Source organism: Arvicanthis niloticus, unplaced genomic scaffold (assembly GCF_011762505.2).
Source record: "Arvicanthis niloticus isolate mArvNil1 unplaced genomic scaffold, mArvNil1.pat.X pat_scaffold_385_arrow_ctg1, whole genome shotgun sequence".
NCBI classification, from domain to species: domain Eukaryota; kingdom Metazoa; phylum Chordata; class Mammalia; order Rodentia; family Muridae; genus Arvicanthis; species Arvicanthis niloticus.
In genome coordinates this window covers 6,021-31,626 of record NW_023046030.1, presented here as the reverse complement: position 1 = coordinate 31,626, position 25,606 = coordinate 6,021, and the positions used below count along the sequence as shown (strand labels likewise).

Sequence of the window (25,606 nt, the reverse complement as noted above, 5' to 3'; positions counted from 1 at the left end):
TCCACACTACAACCTGCAAGCAGAGATCTGCACTCCACTTCACAGGCTGAATCTCTGTCTGTCTCAAGGGATGCCAGCTCCTGTGTGGGACATCTAGACAGAAGCCTATTACAACTGTTCTCTGAGAGGCTTCTACCAGCAGCTGACTGAAACTGATAAAGAGACCCACAGCCAAACATTAGATGGAACTCAGGGACTCTTATGGAAGATTTGGGGAAATGATTCAGGGCCCTAAAGGAGATAGAGACTTCACAGTAAGACCAATAGTCAAGTAACCTGGATCATTGGGAGCTCTCAAGAACTGACTACCAACCAAAAGCCATACAGAAAGCTGCATCATGACCTATGTCACATATGTAGCAAATGTGTAGCTCAATCTCCATGTGTGTCCCTCAGGATGAAGAACGGGGTCTATCCCTAAAGCTGTTAACTGTGGAAACCCTTCACATATTTGCCTTACTAGGAGATGATATGATACACCCGAATACATTTGATGTGCTAGGGTGCAAGGAAAACCCAGGGGGCCCCAATCTGCTCAGAGTAGAAGGGGAGAGATTCTGAGAAGGATGAATAGGTAGGGGTAGCATTCAAGATTTAAAATGAATGAATGAATGAATAAATGAATGAATAAATAAATGAGTAGGTAGTAATAATAACCATAATAAAGAAAATAGTAAAAAGAAAAACAAGAAAAAAGAAACAGTTACTATTCAAAACCAACAAAAGAAACAAAAGCCAAAATGTCTTCCAGAAAATAATCAACCATGAAAAAAAATGGAAGGTCCAGAAAATGCCTCATGCTAATTATATAATTTGTTGAATCAGTACTTTCAGTTCACAGATAGTAAAGTTGGGATATACATGTAAACCTTGCTTACAGGTCCACCTGGAATAGTGGTGAACTTTCTGGAGCACCCTGTTTTACATGTAAGAAGGTCTCACAGTTTAATACCCATTCCTTAAAAAGTGTAAATATTCAACTATTTAAGCTAATTAAATTAAGTGTGAGCAGCAGCTTGTTTGAAAGGCAGAAAACTGTCTTTGTTTATGAAATGCCACAATTAACTTTCATGTTGTACCAAGGATAGCAAATTAGAAAAATGGAAAACTCCCAGGTGTTCCTGTGCCTTTCAATCTCTCTGAATACACATGGCTACCTACAGTTACTGATCTTCACTCTCCTTCCCATGATGAGGTCCCATGTTTCTGGTAATAAGAGTCAGACACATTTGGCAGGCTCAAGAGCCATGGAGGGATCATTCAGTACCTTTGCCCAACGGTATTATGCATGCCTTCTCTCAGAGTTTTATCTTTTATCTTGATGTCTCGGGGCCTTTGCTCTCCAGTCTACTGAGTGGAAAATTCAGATCACGGCCCAAATAAAAATAAAATAATGATATGTTCTCCAGACTTACTGGTGCTCACTAGTAAGTTAAGTATAGTAGACTATTTACAAGTAGGTTAGGCTAATTCTTGATTATTTGAAATGGGGTTAGGATGTCAATATCTGGCAAAAGTCACAGTGCTCCTTTATATTTTGGTAGAGAAGGAAAATGATTTCATGTATCTACTGAACAGAGGGTAACATCTAACTCTCCCATAACCTATTATAAGTCTGTAGTAAACTACCTATTTTGTACTATGGTTATTTATGAGGAATACTTTTTTTGGCAAGTATAATTTAAGACATGTATTTTGTAAAACATATTTTTACCACTATCATTACTTGTTCTGCTATTAATTCACATGGTATTGGTTATAGAGGTGACATCACTAAAAACATCTGTAATGCCAAAAAAGCCCATCTGAATTATGAGTAAGTTAACTTCCAGCAGAAGGTGTTCACTTGTGTCTTTGTGATGAATCTTTGAGCTTGTCAGACTTTTACCTTCCATGCCTCTTATTTGGAGGTCCTGTGTCCATAGTTCAAGGAAACTGTCATCATCAGGTAATCTCAAGGTCCGAAAGCACATATGCATCTCTAGAAGGATGCTGAATGTTAGTGATGCAAAAACCTTCCTTACCCTTAAAACTGAAGCTATAGTGAGCACAGATTCCTCATTCCAATTAATCAGTTCTTCATTGTAAATTCTATCCCTCAGGGATGAGTGTGATTCTTCCGGTACATAGCTGAATATTTGATCTGAATCTTGTCCCTTTTCTGCAATTATCGATAACATATCCTGTGTGGGATAAGGACAAGCTTCTGTTATTACAGATTCCCAACAGCTGAAGCACAAATTTGTCTTTTAAGTTGGACCAGAGCCCTGGTAATCATGGATGAAGAGCTACAACTGAGAGGAATGAAGAAGACATTGAATGTTTTTCTTTTTTAGCTATGAAATAAATTTTTTTCCAAACCCATTTTTTCCCAGTTTGAACCATCAAGGTTTTCTTGGAATCAGATAATCCTCTAGATTGAATCACACTTCTGTTCCCTAAGATATTTTAGTGAATGTTGCTCTGTTACTTATTCTTTTTTTCCTTGAATATCTTGTTCAAGCCTGCCATTCTAAGTTACAATTGGGATAATTCCCTTTCATAGATCAAATCACTATTTTATTCCTGGCCTCTATTGTGAGTCCTAACATTTGTGTTTTCAAGAAAGCTCTCTTTTTTTTTTTTTCTGTATAATTCTGAGACTTTTATATCCTTCTTCTGTGACTTCTTATGTTCAACTATCTTTATCTAAAGATACTGTCACATTTAAGAACCCCCAAAATTTCAGTCATTCTTTCAGGGTTTTACTCTGTAAAAATGATAACCATGCACAGACTTACTCAATATTTTCTCTATTTTCAATTCATTACATGAATACGGTCATTTTAGACAGAAATTTCTGCTCTAAAATAACTAAGAAATGGGTAGTAATTCTCATGTGTCTAACTTGTTAAACTTGTTCACATACAGCATAAATTACTGGCACAGACATAGTGCTAAAATAGATGCTGAACAGTAAATGAATATTCCCCCAAAATCTAGTAGCATATTTAAAGTAGACTAAGCCAAATTAGGTGGCAATTATATACAGCCTACTAGGATAAAAGGATCAATATATAGCAAAGAATAATGTGTATATCTAATTCACTGATAAAATCAAATAAAAGTCTATAGATAATTTTATTTATAAGATTGAGTAATCTCAGAGGTAGAGATATTAAGGTCAGCCTGGTCTACAAAGGAGATTGTTGGCACTTCCAACAATCCATTTTATCCAACAAGCTGGTTAGAATGAATCTTTGTGAAATAAGTGTAAAACGTGGGAATACTATAATATCTTTTCTCTTTTTTTCATTTTTTTATTAAATTAGAAGACTCAAACTTCAAAGGGATACATTTCTATTTTAAAAAGATCTTACCCTCATGAATAGGTTATCTATACATTCATCAGTTTGATGAAATAATTTACTTAGATCAAATGTTCCTGGAAATTATGTGAAATAAGACAGCTCTAGAAACCCAAAATGAAACTCACAAGTAATGGAGAAGGCAGCATTCTGTGCAAGCAAACAATTGGTGGAAATTCACTAAATGCTTGTTCTTTTATTGGTGCTGGAGAAGGTGCTTGTTGGGTTGTATACACATTGCCTTCTCGTTTATCTGTTTCTTCAAAAAAAAAAAAAAAAAAAGAAACCATTATTTGTTGTAATTGTACTCACCTAGACCTTGCTTGCCCTTCACATTTTATATCCTGCATGCCTTATGCATCACCACAAATACACAGAAAATAACTAATCAGTATTCTAGCACTTATAATAACATTGTTTCATAAGGCACTGGATACCTAGTTGTATGTGGCTCACACTTCTGGTATAAAAACATAAAGTCTCTTTTTTTTTTGCCTTTAAAGCTATGCATATAAGGTATTAGAGTGAAGCAATAAAATAGTACCAATCTTTAAGCCCACCTCTTTGACTTTCTGACTCAACAACCATGGGCAACAGTAAATTAACAGCAGTATCTGCACTTTGAAACACAACTTGCCTGACTACACTTTTTTTTTTTACAGTCCTTGGCTTACTTCCCACCCCTGACATGTGAGCTGAAATCTGAGATCATAGTGTCTATGTCTCCTTCACTGGTATATTGTGCTATATTTTAAGACATGCATAAGAGGAAAGCTTGGTGGCACATACCTTTATTCCCAGATCTCAGAAGCAGAGCCAAGAGGATTTCTGTGAGTTGGAGGTCAGCCTGGTCTACAAAGGAAGTTTGGAGATAGCAAGAGGTTTAATGTAGATAAAACACAATTTGGTATTATTTGTTATTTTATGTGTTTAACATATCTAAATTAATACTTTATATACAAAGCATGTGACAAATAATCTATTTATGAATTACTATAATTTATGGGACATACCTCTTACATAAACTCAGGACCAGTGGAAAGAGGTATAAAATTTTGACGCAATTTCTAACAATAGGAAATATCTATAAAACACAGGTGAAGTTTCCCTTCATATGGTTTTGTAAATTCTTCATTGCTATTTGTTATAAATCATATTTTCATTGCCAAATGATTCTAAATTAAAGTCATTGTAGTAGAACATCTATATATACCTATAATGCCCTCAGAGAGAAGAGGGGCAGATCGACTTCTCAGCAGTGCATAATGTCCAGTGGTAAAAGTCTTGACACAAGAGGAGCTGCTGACTTCATTATCTGTTTCTTTAATGTTCTTGATGTTAGATGAAGTATTCTGGGAACATGAGATGTTTGTTCCAAGAGGAAGAAAAAGTGATCTCTCATCTCTTATAATGACTGAAAGTCAAGATAACCATTTGATCCCAATATTGTAGAAGTTGTGTTATTTTATTCTAGTATTTGAAAGGCAGCTCATAACCAGCAATAAGAGGTCAAGGGTTTATTTAGTCATGCTAAATAGGAGTTATGATGACCATATGTGATAAAAACAATCCAAATCATACTGCTTTTGTTATGTTGAGGAAACTCCCTGAAAACAAGTAGAATTTCACACATTCTATACTGATTACAACAGAATATGGTCTTGATTGCTGACCTCAGTACCCAGGATTTTTTTTTTATTACTTCACAGCATTTGTTCTCACTTGGCAAGTCTAATGATATTCTAAATCATAATATTTCAAGAGACTGAGTTAGTGAGCTCAAATACCCATTTTTTTTTTACTTACTTAAAATGCACCAGTGATTCTTCCTCTACAGAAGACCATCATTCAAAGGTATTTTTATTTTACAAAATAAAACAAAACCGAAACCATCATCAACAAAAACAAAATAACCCAGACCATCAGGATAATCTTGTATTCCTTTCTCATTATAAAGCCAAAACTAAACTTAAAGTTCATGTCTAATTACCTTTTTGGCTATATCATTTTCCAGGACTTTATTGCAGTAGCTAGGAAGGCATAAGATATATGGTGCTATCCTAATAGATAGGTGGTAAGGTGACATTTGGTTAAGAGAAGAGTTTCTTGCAATTATATGCAATATTCTAAAAACTTGTCCCAGAAGAGCCGCATTCAGTTGTGGCAGTTTTTCTAAAAGACTGAACAAAGAGACAGTTATTTTAAAACAAGTTTACTCAATTTGTAAATATAAAGAAAGGGGACAGAGTAGATGTTATCCATGACTCAAATGAAAGTCAGAAAGTATACTTGAAATATTGCTTGAAATGTTTCCTTCGCCAGATTCAGAAGAAAAAATGACAAATTTAACTGGAATACAAAGCTGAGATTATAAGCACGGTCTACTGTGACCCAAGTCACACTTCTGCTTGAAAATTTTTTCCATGTTGGTGAACAATTGAAAACATTTGTTGTCAGTATTTTTGGTCCTGTGATATGTAATGTCTAATGTGTGTAAGCCAATATTACTTCAATTTTGTTGATGTTGTTCACACAATTCTGTATTCATTACCTCTGCAGTGCTGCTAGTTTCTCTTTGTCAGTGACCATTTGGGGAACAGCAAGCCACTGGTCGTAAAATTGAGAAGTCAGTAGACTTCCTTTGATGGACCGCAGAAACTTCTTATAGAGAGAGAAAAAATATTTTACAGAAAAAAATAAGTTATGGAGATTACTCAAACATAGTCAACTCTAAAACTGAGTTTAGTTCCAACTTTTTTCACAGCTCTCAAACTTTCCCCTAGTTAGAATATTGGCTGATATGAACAGCCAGTAAGTTCTGTCCATCAAAACTGGAAAGCTAAGAGCAGATTTTCAGATGTGCTTGGATTGCAGAAAAATGTCTTCTTACCTCAATGTGCCTCTAGTGGACAACTATGCAAACTAGCACACATATATCACTACCACAGATCAAAGACTATTTTTCAATGCCAGAAATATACAATTATGGTAACTACAACAAAGACAACCATAGTAAGTTATTATCAGATTTCTGAGGTGCAGCAAATCATCTGTATTACTCAAGCATGAGATCACATGAGGTCATGGCTCTTAGAGAAGGCCCTATCACCATGTCACTAAACAAGCATGATTCACAACTTTGTTGTAAATATGTTAGCTAGTGTTTATAGATAATGTAGCTCATACTCATACAACAAAGAAGGTTCTCTTACCAATGAATGGAGACTATTACAAAAAAAACCCCACAGCTATTCAAGGTACAGAAAACAACATATTCTTGTCTCCCAGCCCCACTGCATACATCTCCCATACTAACTCCTGAAACTTGGGCTCCAAACTTGTAAAAGAGTTAGAAAGATTGAACACCAGAGGATCAGGAAATTTGCTTTGAGATTGGGCCTCCTCGAAATGTGGCAGAAGCTTAATTTTTGAAAATCCAACAATATAATATCCTTGTTAAAACCTTTTCTGAACAAAACATCATCCACACAAAGTCACACTAACTGGGAACGAGTAAATCTTGTGAGGACAAACTTCTAGATGAAGAACTACAGACACATAAATACTACAAAAAATGAGAAAACTAGTGTTTCCCAAAGAGAACCCCCTAATTTCTAAGCCAATCAAAGTTTGGGAGCTCAAAAATAGTCTGCATACTAACAAGGATAATGGACTTATCAGGTTGTTTGAACATATTTATGAAATCATTTGTATCTATAAATAATAACTCTAAGTGAAAATAGGCCATGTATTTTAGCAGAAGTTGGGTTGAGGGGAAACAAATTTAGAGCAAGTGAAAGGTAGGAGTGAAATGATGGAATTGAATTTTAATTTTAATAATAAAGGAGTAAATATAATATTATGGTGCTAAGGTATGGCAGAGTAATTAAGAATACCTGTTTCTCAGCTATGAGGACATGTATTTGGGTACCAATATTTCATGAGATATAGACAAAGAAATCCTGAGATCCTACTTGGTATATGAAGCAAAGAGATACATGAAGGAATCACATACTCTATACTGAGGAAAAGAAAACTGCCTCTCAGTAAAAAAATCAAATGAAAGGTGCTTTGTTACATTACTGTTCATTCTGACTGGACTTTTGTTTGAATCTGTGTTCGTTTCATTGTGAATAGCAGAGGAACCTTGGAGCTTTCCAGATTTCTCTCATACATATCTATTATCACTAATGGGAATGCATGATGAAGGAACTACTCATGTAGACTCAGAGGAATCCTGAGGGAACATGATGCAAGGACTTTCCTTACCTTTAGGATCCATGCAACCACATGTATTGATTGATGTTTTATATCCACATCTTTCCCAGAATCCATCTTTTCCTTTAAAGTTTTGCACGTCATCCCATTGGGAGATATGATAAATATGCCCTCTGTTGTGGGCCCTTTTTCATTTATGAGGGACAGGATGTCCTGAGAGGAAGAAACGGATATACATGTCACAGCTCATGCAGTAGAGAGCACTATTTGCTCTTTAGAATCAGACCAATGGTGTGCACAGGTGCAGTGCACGGGCTGTCATGGACAAAGAAGACCTCAATCAGATTATGAGCCTCAATTTTTGTTGTACACATCCCACCATAATATTAACACTGAAAGTTCAGGCAACAAGTAATTTTTATTAGATTTTACTTGGAATAACCAAAACAGAACCATATGATACATACCATAATTGCTGTGGGCACTTTGCCAGCATGACAAATGGAACTCAGCCCTTTTCCAAAGAGTTTTCCACTCTTATTAACTCTTGGGACAGTGCACTCTTGGTTCTGTTGGGGCACAGAGCCACTTTATAAATATGATGTTATACGAGGTCTTTTTTTCCTATCAGGTCTTTCCATTGAATCTAAGGAGGAGAGGAGAGGAGGTCATTACCTAGAATACTCAAATTTATACAGCTTTTTTAGAAAACCAAATTTCAATTGCATAATGTCCCCACTGTAATGGGGTAGTCATCCTGTAGGGTCTATATATTCTCATTCCCTATGTTCTACACTGTTATTAATCTTAATGATGTCTCTAAGACATAATCTAGTGTTCTCTAAGACATGAGCCAGTGGGAATTCTCATAAGATGATGCTGTCTTAGTGAAATTGCATCATAAGATACATGATATCTAGTTGAACAAGTTTCCTGAACTATGTACAGGCAATAGTTTTAGTAGTCATATCTGTTTTCATAGCATCCCTTACTTTGATTCACATCAATCAGTTTTCTATTGTCTTCAAATGTTATCCTGAGTTTTCTTGTTGAGCTTTTAGATGAACCATTGTTAAATTTCTCTCTACATCAGTATGTCTCCTTCATGAGAATATATACATGACTATTTTGTTGAACTGTGGACCCTGGTTCCAGCAGTGTGTGTTCAAAGCTGAGATAAAAGTTTGTTTTTCTCTTCTAAGATTTCTTGTCTTAAATTGGACCATAATGAAATCTTATATATATTCTACTTAAAACAAAAGTATTAAATGTAAACAAAGGAGTCATATAAAAATATAAAATAAACAATCTTTCTCAGTGTAGAACATACTGGCTATTTGTCTAAAACAAAATAGTAAGGACTGATAACACAAGTAATATGATACGGTCTGGATATGATGCATGAGTTTGTGAGTGTGTGTGTGTGTTTGTGTGTATGTTTTAACATCCACATGAATTCAAGTGCATGAATATAGAATATTATGCATATATATAACAAATTTTTTAGAAAAACAATAGCTTGAATACAATAAAAAGGGTATGTAGTATATGGGAATAAAGGGAAAAATAATGAAATTATGCTGTTATTTGAAAAAAAAATTACCTTAAAAATTTTCAAAAGTCCTAAAACCTAAGCATGAGCTCTACTTGAAATCCAGACACAGGTGTAAAGAACACACAAAAATATTATTTTGAGTGAATAGAACCAAGATTAGGGTCTGAGTTAGGAGACTAAGTTTACTTCTATTCTAGTCTGAAACAGGTTATCTTCAATTCCATACATAAAACTTTTCTATGTCTCTTTCAATACAATAGTTTAAGTGAAGTTCGAAGGTCATTTTCTGCTTTGAACATGAAACTATGTGAAATCATATTCTAACAGGACAAAAGATGTGTACACACACACACACACACACACACACACACACACACACACACACGCATATAGGGGTGTCTTGCCATACCAGCTTATATCAATTATCTGTCTGGAACAAACAGAATGTTCTCCACATAATCAAGCTTGATATCGCAATATAGAGATCTCAAGATGGACCTGGGGCACATTGTTTTCCTCTTGGTTTGTTTTCTACACTGCCCCTCCCTCAAGCAAAAAAAAAAATGAACACATGAAATGATATTTTATGCCAAGTTGAAAATGAACTGAGATGGTACTTTGAAGGAAGGTGTAGGACTCACTTGCTGCTGGATTCTAGCTGAGCCAATGGGTTTTAAGATGAATCATCCCTGTGAATCTGAGTTTATGTCGTTCACAAGTAGCCCAAGCAAGGGGGGAAAAGTAGTGAAAATTCTTGAGTTTGATCTACTGAAGTAGTTTTGAAGGTTGGTCATCATAATATCATGAAGATATTCATAGCCTATAAAAAGAAAATAAGAATATTATATGGAACTAATGAGTGTGAGGAAACCTAATGGAATTTAACATGCACTGCTATATTTTATGTCTCATTTTTCTTCTGGACAATGTAGACTGTACACCCTAAGGATTAGAAGATTTAGAAGGATATTATGATAAAGAAAGGCTGTGTATGCTGAGAACTCTAAAATCGAGGAGAAAAATTTCAGTTGTTCACTTTATATAGACCAATCGGAGCACTTTGTTTGGCAGATTTTGCTATGTTCTACATTGACAGTATTAAGACTTGCCTGTTATAGTCTTGATATCATAAGAAACTTACCTTATTTGTCTAGATTTATATTAATCAATTTATATATATTTTAATGCATATATATGCATATATATGGCTAATAGAATTACTTATAGAGTGCTTCTCTCATAAGGTTTGGAGGCTAGCACTCTATAAGTAATTCTATTAGCCATGTCAAGCACTTCAATGTCCAATATGTTTTTTCTCTCATGATGATGATAGCCACATTTATAAAGAGTCCATTTCCATTCACAGTATGACGACAGGGTTTCTTAGAATCAGTGAAAGGGAATGGCGACTGCTTCCTCTCATTGCTGGACTCCATGACAATGGTCAGGTTGATGCTGTATGCTGTAAATAACACATGAGACCTTCTAGACACACAACAGTTTTTTTGTACTCTAGTTAGGGACATGGACCAGGGAGAATGTGGCCTAATAATGATGTGTGAAATTGTATGCAATAGACAACTTTTCTCATCATATTAGATAATTTATAATCTGAGGGTTAAGAAGACTCACCAGAAAAATATACACAATCACAAAGCTGGGTTGACAAAACATGTTTCTACATAGAGGCATATGAACAACAACCATTGAAGTAAACTCTCTTCTATCTGCTATACCAAGGGAGAGCATGAAAACACATTCAAAGAACAATTCAGTGTCTTTAAGGAAACTGTGGTCAGAAGGCATTTTTCTTGTTTGCATGTGTGAAGATTTCTCACATGCAGTAATAATAATTCTTTTCTCACAACACAATTTTTAGACTCTTCTAACAAACAGTGACTCTGCACCAGAAATACATAGAGAAATTTGGATGTAAATCCAGGTGCTTGATGTGCTCTTCCATGTGTTAAGTTATTTCTTCTCTAAAGAAATGTTAGAGAGTATGTGCTGCGTTGTGGATATGGTGTTCTAGGTGTATGAAACCTTAGTTTGTCCATTTCTGATGAATCACCAATATAATTAAAATCTTGATTTGCCTTTCCTTCTAACACTGGTAGAATGTCAGTACTACAATCAGAGCAAGACTTAGAGCAACATTGAGATAAAGGGTCTCCAGATTGTTCCAAGCTATTAATATGGAAAAATCTAGATCTGAGGGATATATAAGTGTGTATGGCCTGTGGGTTGAAAGACACATTCAAAATGATGCTGAGAAACTAATAAGAGCATTAACTTCTTGAGACTTCTGAAGCATCCATGATGTACAAAGTACTTACTAACCATAAAATTAAAAGATTATCAAGTTGACATATTTCACTCAATAAATTTATTTAAAATAGTACCACTCTGCTCTTGCCTTTTCACTGATTGAGTACTGTTATTGTGTCCACCTTATAAAAACCAAAAGACCAGATGATTTTTGCAAATGCCTGTATTTTCACCACTCATTTGCTTGAAACAGTAAGGGTTGAGAGTTCCTTACTTGCCTAGACTAAATAGGAATACTCTGTTGCATGAAGGAAAATAAAGTCCTGTGTGTGGGTTGAGTTTGCCATGCTTATTTTCTAGTGAATCAAAACCCTCAAAATAAATATAGAAGAAAAATAAAAGTAGTCCAGTTTCAGTTTCCTTCAATGAATCAAGAATATCCCCACAGATTCTTTTCATGATACATGAGAAAATTATGAATAAAAATGTACTCTGATCTCCAAAATACATTGTTACTGTCACTTGTCTGATTGTCACTTTATGCCTTAATACTTTACTATTTTGTTAGCTTTTAAAAGATCACTTTGCAAATATACTTGATAATCTCAGAATTTCAAATCTTATTCAAATTCTTATGATCATTTTATTACTATCATTTATTTGGTGCTAATTTCTTTAGTGAGAAAATTATTTAAAAATGCAATAGAAGTAATATCAGGTGATTCAGTCTGGAAGTCTCCAGTAATCTGAATATGACATCTCATTCACTGAGGGAATTGCTGGTCACAGGAGATGCGAACTGCATATTCCATATGGACTCAGAAATAGGTATACATTTACAATTTTCATTATGAAACAGAATCTACATAGTTTGGAATGAACAGAAAAAATTTAAAGTTGCTGAATTTCTTACTGCTCATGAGAAATCTTCTCCCACACACAAACGAAAAGAACTCATGACACCAGTTTCCTTCAAGACACAGAATTGCTCTTTGAACGTGTTTTTGTTTTAATTTTAGACTTATTTTTGTTTATTACTGTTTTGCTCTGATGTATATCTTTGTACCATACTCAGCCTGATGCCTATGCAGGATAGACCAGGGAATTTGATCCCCTGAAACCAGTTATGAATGGCGATGAGCTATCATGTGTGTGTTGGGAATCACTGAAACATTTATTTCATAGTAGGATTTTTTTGTAATGATTACCAACTAATTTTTTTCAGTTGTTTTCTTCATAAGCATTATATCCAGAGTTTTTTTTGTTTCTCTTTTTAGGAAAATTATATTTTCCAAGTGGAAAACATAGAAGTTTTAGTTATTTTTGACAGACCTCAGAATCTTTCATAATGACATGTTTTCATATGACAAGGCTAAATTAAAATTAAAATTATTAATTATGAATATAATGAATGAAATACTATTTAGTTATTTTGCTTTAGTGTGTATATATATTTAAGACTAAATAATAAAAACATTGAGACTTCTGGCTTAGACCACAGAACCCAGCTAGTCCTTCCTTAGATTTTCCTGTTACTTACTTTGGAGTGCTCTTGGAGCTTCCTCATGGCCAGGACAGAACCACAGTTGGTAATCTTCAGTGTTCTGGGAGCCAAAAAAGAACAAACCATCACAAATATGACAGTAGAGTCTTGAAGAATCTAGTGGTTTTCTTTATTTACAATTTCCAGCTCACTACCAGGGAAATTATTAGGACCAGTATTAATTGCATGTGTTCTGACCACAGGTTTGAGTCATCAGGACTGATTTCAAGAGAAAACCCTTGAGTGTTTACCTTTCCCCTGTGAGGAAACCTTGGTCTATTGATCCACAGTAAAACAAGAATTTGCATTCAGCCATCAGTAATCAAAACAAAATGAATCACATAGGTGTCTTTAGTCTGTCAGTGGAATATTGAAATTTGATTTTACAAGAGTACGCAACCTAGTACCCACAGAGTCATATACTCACAGTGAGTATGATGACTTGATAAAGAATATTTGAAAGCTATGGTTACTTTGCCAACACGAGAAAAATAAGCAAAAACAGAGAGGATTTGAGTGTGCCTAGGAATATACACAACCATTGGCTTTCATTCATAGATAGCCAGTCTGTGAAGGGGAAGAAGATATGTATAACATAGAAAATAAGTCAGATACTGAAAAGAAGTTTCACAACATAATTATTGCACACAGAGTTGTAGATTTGAAGAAATCAAATAAGTAGAACAAGTGTAATTTGAAAAAAAAATCATATAAATAGAACATTCTGTTGAAATAGTTAGCAACATCCAGTACTGATTAAATTGATAATATGCTCTAACTGGAGCTATCATTTATTGTACTTTCGTGTTGATTCATGATTACAACCATGGAATTGTACCAGAGTTCTTAAGTATTACACTAGGGGACAAAACTCCATACAAGCAGACACTCATACCTCTATATACCAAACATACAAGGAGAGGAAAGGTTAGGACAGACATAGAGAGAAAGAGTGATAGAGACAGAGAAACAGACTGAAATTCAGAGAGTCATCATACAAACTTGCAGGAAGTCATAGAGAGGGACATACGCACGTGCAGAGAACACATACACACACGCACACACACACACACATACATACATACACACACACACGAGAGAGAGAGAGAGAGAGAGAGAGAGAGAGAGAGAGAGAGAGAGAGAATTACAAAGAGATGCCCATGCACATTTTAAAACAGAAATACCAAATATACAGATATATATACAAAGAGAAAGAACACAGAAAGGAATACACAAACACATTTATTAAAGATTAAAATCATCATCAACAAGAACAACACACCAGAATATGCACACTTACACCTTCAAACACAGGAAAACGAAAATAAGGAGGAATGGGGGAGGAGACAATTTATATACCATAAAGGAAGTACAATAAAATTTTAATGAAGTGAAAGAAAGAAGAAAGAAGAAGGAAGGAAGAAATGAAGGAAGGAGGAAGGAGATCTTGTTGCCTGTATGATTAGCAACCTTCAAATCAAGTGTGTGCATAATAATGATTAATCTCACTTTATTACAATGCATCTTTATTGTCTAGTGATAGTAATAGTATAGGTCAATACCATTGATTCATCCAAGACCCTATCGTAACATGCCAGGTTACTTGAACCAGGAATATGTAAGTAATTCTCAGCAGAGAATATCAACCTTATAGTAGATCACATTTTCCTATTATGAGGAAGAATAGGTTTTTAATAATTGTTCAATAATAGATATTAATATGTTTAATGTAGAAAAAAATGAACAATACCCTAAGATAGAAAATAAAAACCTGTAAATTTTGAAATTACATATTAATAAACTAAATGTGAAACAGTAAGTTGCTGTTATCACTGCTAACAAGGTATGAATTTCAAAACAGATTACTTGAAGGCATTTAGGCATGCAGGAAAATGCTGTCCTCCAGTATTTGCATAGGCATTGACTCATGAGGACAGTACAGGTACTTGTTACCTCTACAATATTAAGTCAAAAAGACACTTTTCTATGTATTTGTATTTGAGGTCAAGGGTAGGAGAAGACATGCATAACTTAGGGAGAGGTTTGGGGATATCTTATGATTCATGCAGGTGATTTGGCAGTAGATTTCCATACTTATATGAAACTGTGAAATAAAGAAGCCTCTAAAGTCATCTGTGTCTATGTATTTTAAAATATACAGACACTGAGGGATCTACGTTCAATCCAATAATAAGAAAAAAATGAAAAAATCAGAGAAAAAATCTTTAAGTAAGAATAGCAAAAATATTTTCCTAATTAATACATAGGAAAAAATACAGGTTTATCATAAGTGTAATGAAATACATGGATGATTTAAAGAACTATTAAGCCTAAAAGCCAAACTATGAACATAAACCAGCAAAAAAAAAAAATGAGAAATATAGGAAGGATCATTGCTGAATACTCACTAGAGAACATTGAGAAAGGCAATAGAGTATATTTATGTAAATTAGAAGAATGTTTTTATGCTCTAAAAACAGCTAGAACTTGTTTTTGCAAGGTTGTAGTCAACCTGATTACATCTGGAATGAACTACAATCCAGAACTGTAGGGGACACCTGTGATCCAGATCTTGAGAGTGGAAGACACAGACTTCTGACTTGGACCTTGACATGGAAATCTTGAGGCATAGTGGCCATGAAAACTTAGGCCCAGACAAGGTAAAACACACCCACCATTAATCCCTAGAGACTGGGGGAAGTAGATCTCTGAGTTAAAGGTCAGCTTGGGACAAAGCAAGTTCCAGATCTAGGCATAATGGTACACTCCTTTAATCTTACCCACATCTTCTTCAGGAGGCCTACATAAAGACATTGGAAGAAAGAAGACTCACGCTTTGCCTCTTTGCTCTTACTGCCAGCCCGTCTGTTGATATCTACTTCTTCAGGTTTCCAGTTTATACAGAAGCCCAGGTGAAACAAACTAGCTTCATGGTAGCCTCAATACCAACTAGTAATTCTTAGACTGAGCAATTACTAAAATTTTTGACCTCCCATTCAAATCTGCCCATTGTTGGGTTAGTTGAACTACAGACAATAAGTCATCACTACAAATTCTCTTAATATAGACAGACAGCCCATAAGTTCTGTGGCTCTAGACTAAGTTCTGTGACTAATACACAAGGAAAAGGCAAAAATCTACTTGACCTCAAAGAAGAAAGTGGCAGATGGTTTGAATGGACATGGTAGAGTACCGTCTTTGGAGTGAACTTTAAAGTAAGACTGAAGAGTACTGTTTACTCCAATATAAAGAGGAGGCAATGAATGCAGAACTTCCTTAAAATTAAATGAAATATACGATAGATAGGAGAATCTAAAGCAGTATCCAGTGATCATCTAATGAACAACATACTTAGAGACAATCTAACAAATATATTTTTAAGAAAAAAATTAAAGTATAATCACAAGTAAAATACCTTATGAGAAAATAGTACCACTGATCTTTCTGTTCTTTTGAACTGTAATGTTAAAAGTGAAAAACAGGATTAGAGTCTTGACAATGCTAACACTTTTAAGATTACTGCTCATAAAAACTATTATAAGCCAATGGCCATCTGGAAGGGTTCAGGGGTAGATGGTATTCCAACACATGACTGCCCTTCTGAATGACATGTTTCACTGGGACACGTGTATGACAGGAAGTTGAAAATAGTGTGGAAGCTAAGTGGGAATGTCAAGACGACTATGTTCTAAGAGCTGTGTAACTATGAATGGGCCAACAACTTCCCCTAGCTTTAGTTTCATATATATATATATATATATATATATATATATATATATATATATATATATAATACGACAGTTAAGACAGTGTTCTCTTGACATGAGTTCATGTTCACACAGAAGGTATCATTCATTATTCACACTAAACTACAGGTAAGGTATATGACCTTTGGTTAGAACACACTTAACCCAGGGAGAACACCTTTTAAGAAAAAAGTATTGTCATATATATATATATATATATATATATATATATATATATATATATTCTTCATGTTCCTCCTTTGAGGAATGTTCTCAGTGCCAAGGTTATCATTGAATGTTCTCACTGCCAAGGTTAATGACTATATGATAAACAGAAACAGCACAATTCCAGGAGGCAAGGGTGTGTCTGGCGTTCCTCTGCATTTTGGTGGCTGTGACCTTCAGGACAGCCCTTAAGGCTGTGGGAAAGAACTTTGAAAACATGAGTTCAAGAATACACAAATCAGTGTGAGAACTGTTCTTTACAGGATTTCCCAACTATGCAAATTATAAGGATGCAATTATAAATTGTATGAGAGGGAGTCATAGACTTGAAAGAACAGAAGCAGCTGCACTAATGAGCCAGTTTTGTCAGAAATATGAAGGAAAAAATATGAAGAATAGGAAGGAGACTTGATTTGGTCAATAGAGGAAAAAACTCTGGATCACAAAAGGGAAAGGAATAGTTTTAAAAAAACAAGAGCTCACTAAACTAAATACAAAATGTATGATTCAAGTAATAAAGGGGTACCAGGAAGTGAAGCTGAATCCTGTGTTTAAGGAGATAAACAGATTTAGGTAGTGGTGATCTCAGGCAAGATCCCACCCAGTTAAACTTATTGTTTGTGTTTGCAGTTGACGAAGGAATTGTTTGGATTTCTAATTTGGAATGAACTACAATCCAGAAATGATCTTGAGGCTGGAAGACACAGGCTTTTGATCTGGATCTTGAGGAATAGTTGCCATGAAAAGCTTAGGCCCAGCCATGGTGGTACATGCTTTTAAAGGAGATAAAGGCAATCAAATTTCTGAGTTCAAGACCAGCCTAGGACAGAGCAAGTTTTAGGTGAAGAAAAGCTTAGGTCCAGGCATGGTGGTACATATCTTTAATCACAACGTTTAGGAGACAGGCATGCAGATTTCTGAGTTCAAGGTCTGTCTAATAGAATAACAGGATCAAGTTCCAGCTCTAGAAAGCAGTGAATGCAGCTTCAGCCATGTGGTTCTTTCTTTAGAGTCAAGGGATTAAGGTCAGAAAATGCTGATTCATGGAATAATCAAGAGGGATCCTGGGGTAAATGATTCATGTGCAGTTTCTAAGGAAGTAGCTTATGCAAACAAACAAACAAACAAACGAGTGGGTTTTGGTCTGCAAGAGAGAGCTTTCTGGGGAGCCATCTCCAGAATGCAGAGCTGTCAGTTTGCACCCATCATTGACTCTGAGTCATTTCTTCCATGGCTCCCATTAACCCCTTCCTCAGGACTCACCCTTGAACTGAGACAGGTCCTTGGCAATTTCTTGTTGAACTAACACTAAACTTCAAACATTTATAAGATGCTGTATGATGCATTTGGTGTGACCAATCCATGCAGCCTCATCTCACCTCCACTTACTAAGACTGACATAATTATTAGCAGCTCAGCTGTGGCATTTAGTCCTCTTGGTAGACCAATAAATCTACTAATAGTCCTGAAGAGGTAATAATTACAGTTTCGATGTAAAGGATGTGTGATGAAGAGTTTGTGTCTATAGCCATTGTTTCAAACCAAGCATGAATTTAAAAACATTTTGTTAAGACTCAAATTTTCCCACACTTAATTACATGGCATACCACTCACTAAGTTTTTGATACCCTATTTAATTGTTCGACTTTATTATTTTTTTTTAGTTATGTTTTGAGAGCTTTGCGTTGGGCATGTCTGCACACATATTTATGTTACTCAATTTTGCTAACTACAGTTTAAAGTAGATAGTGGTAGCTACACTGTAGAGAAGCTAATACTTAAAAAATAAATTTCTGAAGTTCACATAACTAAAAAGAAGCATATCCAAGATTCCTGTTCTGACATACTGACTGAAAGATGCCCAATTTTAAATACTGCATAATACTAACTCTCATGGTAAGCACACATCTATCTAAAATGTCTGTGAAATGGAAAAGTAAGTAAGAAACACCATTAAGTACCATTGGGATAGATCAAAGATTCCCATGTTAAAAGTTTTTCATAATTATTATAGCTTTCATATGAGTTATTACTGGAGTGCTGTGGACTTTGATGTATATTTTGTTTTGTTCAGCTCCAAGTTGAGGCTCTCAGGGATAAGAACTATACCTGACAAATAGCCCTCATTTTGTTTTCTAATAGTGACAATGCAGCGTGAGAATGTGGTCAACACAGCATAGCAGCTGTGAGACTTGAAACATCAGAGAGATGCAGAAGCAGGGCATCCTGAGATTGAATTAAGGAACAGCAAATTTAGTTTTTAAAAAAGTTAAATTTAACAAAGTTCTGTTTCTTTACCTCTTCTTCAGATGTGAGTTCCCTTTACTTGGGTAGGTAATAGGAAAGACACTGAAAGCTTTGTGTTTTCCTGGTCATAAGAAAATTAAGTTTAAAGACCATATAGAGCTGATTTTATTTGTTATTGTTACTATTTACTTTTCTCCATTTCTTCACATCCTGATTCCCTTTGTTTTAATTAAAATTTTTCTTAATTCTTTTACATATGAATTCTAGTGTTCAAAGCTTTAGCTGATGTTATAATTTTCCCTAAGAAAAATAAAAATAATTATACATAATAGAATTTTGAGAAATTGTGCAGTCATCTTTGTAATGACTTAAATGTTCCTGAAACACAGGCAGATGTTCTTTCCCTAGGGTATGCAGAGGTTCCAGTTTACAATTATATTGTGACGACATGAATGGTGATTCAGTTATGAAACTTTTAAAAATAATTCTCCAATAATTCTGTAAATGGCCACTGGGGGTACCAGTAACCATAACAATTTGACTATGCTTCTAAATAAGATAATTAACAACATGGTTTTATATTTGCTATATAAATGGAAAATTACAAAGTTGATAAATTAGACTTCATCAAGTTATAAAAAAAAGTGTTATTTTATGAAGAGGATGAAAAGATAAGCTAAAGAGAAAACACTTGAATATTAGACTATTTAGAGGACCCTCAAGGCTCAATAGTTAAAAGAATTAGAAAATGGAACAAAAGCAGGAACAAGTGTTTCATGAAAGAGAATATGAGAATTGCTGAATGTACTTTTATTCGTAGTTTGATTCCTTTTACTATGATAAACACCGTGACCAAAAGCAACTTGAGGGAACAAACTAAATAGCTTACACTTTCATGTCACAGTCTATCATTGGGGAAAGTTAGCAGGGGCACAAGCAGAAACCTGGAAGCAGGAACTAAAGCAGAGACTGTGGAGAAATATTGTTTGCTGCTTGTTTCCTCTGGCTTGCTCAGCTACCTTTTTTATGTAGTCCAGGCTAAACTGCCTAGAGATTGGCACCTCCTACAGTGGGCTGATTGCAACTAAGGAAATGCCTCAAAGGTATGGCCATAGGCCAATTCTGATGGAGGTAATTCCTCAGTTAAGATTCCCTCTTCCCAAGTGTGTCTAGGATTGTGTCAAGTTGACAAAACTAACCAGAATACACATGAAAAGATGTGGGAAGCAAAATTAGCCTTTGATAATTGTATATAATGATCTAGCATTTTTTTCTGTAAAGTGTGATATAGCAAGAGAAGACTAAAAATAAAATGATTTTCAAGCATATAACTTGTAGTTTCTTCTTTGATATAATTTTTTAAAGTAATTAAAAGTGAACCAGAAACTTATTTTGGCAGTAATGTATTTCCTTTAACTCACAACATTTAAATTTTTACATCTTATAGAGAAAGAAAGAGACAGAGAATACAAAGTTGGGAATATGGGGTGAAAGAGGGAGGAGCAAGGGGCAGGAGTAGGGTATGAATATGATCAAATACATAGGGTGCATGTGTGAAGTTCTCAAAGAATTAATTAAAATAATATATTAAGACTAGAACATTCTAAGGTAAAATTAATAGCCCCCTTCAGTCTTGTAACTCTTATGAAGGCTTAAGTTTAGTCTCTGCTTGAGTTAAAATACCATTAAAGTAATGATAACTCCTTGCCAAGAATTACCATGTTTCTGAAAGGTATTTTCCTTCCTTCCTTCCTTTCTTTCTTTCTTTCTTTCTTTCTTTCTTTCTTTCTTTCTTTCCTTCTTTCTTTCTTTCTTTTGGTGTAGATTGACTTTATCAACCTGGTACAGATGAGGGGACTCTAATTCCAGCCAAATCATTGCCAGCATATTTAAACTACAGTATAATTTGTGGAAAATTTTACAGACAACAATCAGTCCAATTCTAGGTGCACAATTTAGGTTAAATTTTGACTACATAGAAACCATTTTACAAAGTACATATGACCACGAAAATTTGTTTTATTTAATAAACTCCTAGAATTTAATCTGGCTCTGACCAGAGCATACAGTGGATGAAATACATCTGACATTTTCCCTGAGGATGGTTAAAAGTCTAGGGAAGAAAGAATCTGGCATAATTGTTTGGCAGAAGTTGGATAAGGTCTGCCTCTACAGGGGAAGTTAGGTAAGGTCTGTCTTTAAATAGCAAAGAGGTCATCAGTTCTTTATCCATACACAGCCTGAACATTTTGGATTGAGTAAAGGTGATTTATCTCCTTCATTGAAAAGAATTCCCTGTGTGTTTAATATTCCTGGATTCCCTAGTGCAAGGAACTACTATAGGTGCAAAAAACTATGCTCACAATATCTTGTTGCTCATTACAGAGTGAAACTGTCCAGCAATTGTAAGAATTATCCTCAGGCAAGATGGCCTCCCCAATTTGAGTATTCATTGCAACATGGCCAGTCCTGAAGCCAGTATACAGGCACAAAATGGAATGTGCTCAGAAAACTGTATTCTTATATTTGTTCATACTTAATTGCATATACTTAACAATGAACAAAAGAGCTGGAATTTTTTTTGGAAGGAATTTAGAGAAGAATAAGGGGAAACTGACCTAATAAATTTTAATCAAAATACGTAATAGTCAATATTATTTAAAAAGTGACTAGAAATATACTTTGGGACTGAAGAGCAAGGAAAGTTGTTACAAAGGACACAGGTCCCACCCCCCCACACCACATGTTATCTAAACATTTGCTGTAGCTGCGTTCCCACACATCTCATGCCTTCTTCTGGATTATTTGGTGATTCGCACAGATACATTCAGGCCAACATCCCAATACATAATATAATGGTAAACCTTAAAAGAAACTGATTTGCATACAGTGATGTCAATGGCCCGAGAGAGACAGCAGTCAGGTCTAGTTAAATTGAAATATTTCTGGTCCTTTATAGAAACAGCTCTGACCTTCATTTGAGTCAGCCTGCTCAGAGGCAAAACCCTCCTCATTCTGAGGTAAGAATAGCACATCAAAGCTGCTTCTCTGTTGATGGCGATATTTAATACTGCAGCACCCATCTGTCTTGTCTTACAGAGCTGCCATGTTCCTGACTAGCCTAGGCCTGAGGCCATGAGTGGCTGTGGTGTGCCACTCGGCTCAGGCCGCCCACTCAGGTGTACAGAAACACTAGCCATGCCACCCACCAGACGCCAGCGTGGGAGATGGCTTTGCCAATCTTCCACGCTGCCTCCACAAGGCTGGGCTGAACCCAGACCATCCCACCATCCACATGGGCCCAGTAGGAATGAGACTCTAATGCTTAAAGATTAAACAAAGGCTTTATATGCTTGGTAATGCTCAAATATCAAGATGCCCACATAATTAGAGGTGTTAACCAATTAACTAACTTAGATATAAGTTGTTACCCAGGACTGTTCCCTGTACATGTGTGGCTCTCTCCATCCTCCTACATCTCTCCTCTCATTCCTCCTCCTCCTTCCCCTCTTCCTCTCCTTACTCCTCCCACCTCAGCTCCTCCTAACTTGCAGGGAAAATATGTTGCTACAGTTCTCTAACAACAGAGGTGAAAGCTCTGACAGGTGACAGATCCCTGATTATTTTTGAATCTTTTCTCTGCCCATTTTGAATCAATTCTCACAATATGAGAATTGTGGCAATAATACATTTGTCTATGAGATCATACACCATGAACATGTAGGTCACATGACCCAACTACTTTCAAGGTGTCATTATGTCATTTTCAGCTAATATCTTATGATACAGGATGAACATTCCAGAGTCATTTCTGCCCATCATATTTTATAATTTACATATCTTTATGTATGACTTTGAGCTTAAATATCTCTATTTCTACTCAGTGACCTTGTTCACACTAGGTTTTACTTAAGCATGCTCAGGAGCAGTCAAGCCTGTATGTGTTCATACATAAAATCTCGATTTTTCCTTTGTTTAAGAAAATTAATTATTGCTTCAGAAATGACTACAAAGCACTTTTGTCCTGCCCAGAAAAATAAATCTTTCTCAGCTCTGTAATTTGGCTGTTGTGATGTCTAATCTTGATACTCAAGTTGATGACATATCAAATTAACTAAACCTAGAGAGTTGATTGCTGTGTGGGATTTTGTTTAATTATAGATTTTCTAATAGGAAAATCCTTCTTCATTCTGGTTCTTTTTAGGTGATAACATCTATCTTTAATCTAGGCCACAGCTTCCGGTGATAGCCTACATAAATAAAGGATATTAGAGACAGTCGCTCTTTATCTGCTTTCCTACCTCTGGCTATCAAGATCATCCTCCCCTCTATCATTAGAGTCTATTTCTTTGTAATTCTGTTATTTACTGAAGACCAGCTGAGACAGTCAGCAACATGAACTGAATCAATACCGTCTTCTTCAACTTTCTATTGGTAGACTGAATTCTTGGACTAGTTAGGCCACATGCTCTAAGCTGTTCTAATACTTCCATTTTTTTCATTCATTCATTTATTCATTTATTCATTTTATCAGTTCTGTTCATCTTTATGAGCAAAGCTGTGTGGAGACGTGTTGTTTTGTTTTAAATGTTTGTTTGTTTTTAACCTTCCCACTGCGGAAGATTTACTGGTTACAATAGTGTTTCCTGCACAGTGTTTAATCTGTCTCCTGCTTTTCTCCAAGGGTTGTCTAATACCTATCAGGTGAAAAGGAGCCATAGTTTATAATAACCCAGCACGAAGTTGAAAATCAAACCTTGTTTTCTAAAACCACTGCTTAATTGACAATATTCTGCACAATCTTCCCTGAGTGGGACATACTTTTCACTTTACTGCACGGTGGGTTGTGCTGGGAAGCTTTTGGACCTTGATCACAGGAGGAGTATGGGGAAATTGCCTAATGAGTGCTGTGATGGGAGCACAGACACCACAGACACTCTTGGAAGTTGTGACCTTTTGAGCATAGGCTCTCTGCTCGCAAAGGGGAAGAGCCAGCAGCTGAGCCAGCTAGGTGAGCTGTTGTAGTGTGTCCTCTCAAGGGCTGGCTGGGCAGATAGACAGGTAGGCTATTGAAAGACAGGCACAAGTACTACTGAAATACCAATCTCTGCAGACCTGGAAAAGTTCCTGCTCTTGACTGAAAGCCTAGGCCAGGAAACTATGCTGTGTCCCTTCAGCACACTCTAACCCTGAAGGAAGTGTTCATGTCATTCAAGACTCAGTGGCCATTGATGGCTTCCAGGCAGACCTGCCAGTCAGAGGTAGAGGACAGTTCTTCCTGCTGATTTGCTGCAGATTCCCCATAGCTGAGTAGGCTTGGCTGTTTCAGCATGTTTTGCTCTGTGTGCCACTGCTGGGTTCTGTCAAGGAAGCTCAGGTGAGCATAAATTCAAGGCCTTCAATCAGTAGGAGCTGGAGAGAGCTGGAATGGTAGGTCCTTCCAAGGGCTTTCTGGGAACTAGCAGCTAGATGCAGCCAATACTGAGGTCCCTTGTGGTATTGAAGTGGTCAGCTCAGGAACTTTGGAAAATTCCACCAGACCCCTCCCTTCCTGGAAGAGAAAGGTCATAGAATGCTTAGGCACCCCTCGCCTCCTCTCCTCCTCCGCCTCCTCCTGAAGAGAGAGGCTAATTAACAGGGACTGACCAGCAGGTGGGGGAGGCCCAGAGAATGTGAACACATTCCACAGGACAGACCTTTGGCCACACACAGACAGGGAAGTCCTTGCCACCTCATTCCCTAAAGACCAATCACTTTAAAAAGTCACACTGTTCTGCCAATCACATTATGTCAAATGGCTGCAGCCCCAAAAGCTGTATAAATGCTCTCTGAACAAGCTTCGCAGTGTTGCCTCTTCTTCTGGATGCAGGATGGCGCCAGCATGCTGGAATATTAAAATTCCTCTTGCTTTTTGCAGCGACTCTCGTCTCGGCGTGGTTCATTCAGGGGGTCCGGTAAACTGAGGCTCATCAGAGTCTTACAGTATCAGCCATTCCAAAGACCATGTTCACATCTGAAGTACTAAACTGTGGTTCTACATCTAGGGAAATCATTTGGAGCAGGAGCTTGTGTACAGAAATATCCTTGTAACGATAGTAACTTGGAGTGTCCTACTTTTTGTGGTATCTTCTATAAGTTCTGTTTTTAACATTTCACATTTCTGTTTAAAATCCATTGGAAGGTAAATTTTGGGGAGTCATAATGGCATCTTGTGTGTTGTGTAGTACTACAATATTAAGCTTCTATGTCTTCTAGAATTTTCACAATCTTCTTCAGTATTGTGGTCTTCCCAATTTTATCCTGTTGCAGTGAGCTTACTACAGGTCTCCAGCATCACATATTTGTAAAGACTCTTTGGGGAAGGATTCAGCAAAGCCCATTCTTCCCGAGTAAAGTTCACCACTACATCACCATATGTCACTGAATTCTCTTTGGGAAGTGACCATTTCCTCACCAT

At 36.0% G+C, this 25,606-nt stretch overlaps 1 pseudogene; it reads right to left on the bottom strand.

Moving 5' to 3' along the window:
- Window positions 1-1,742: 1,742 nt before the first annotated feature.
- Window positions 1,743-25,606, bottom strand: LOC143433823 (rho GTPase-activating protein 20-like; annotated as a pseudogene).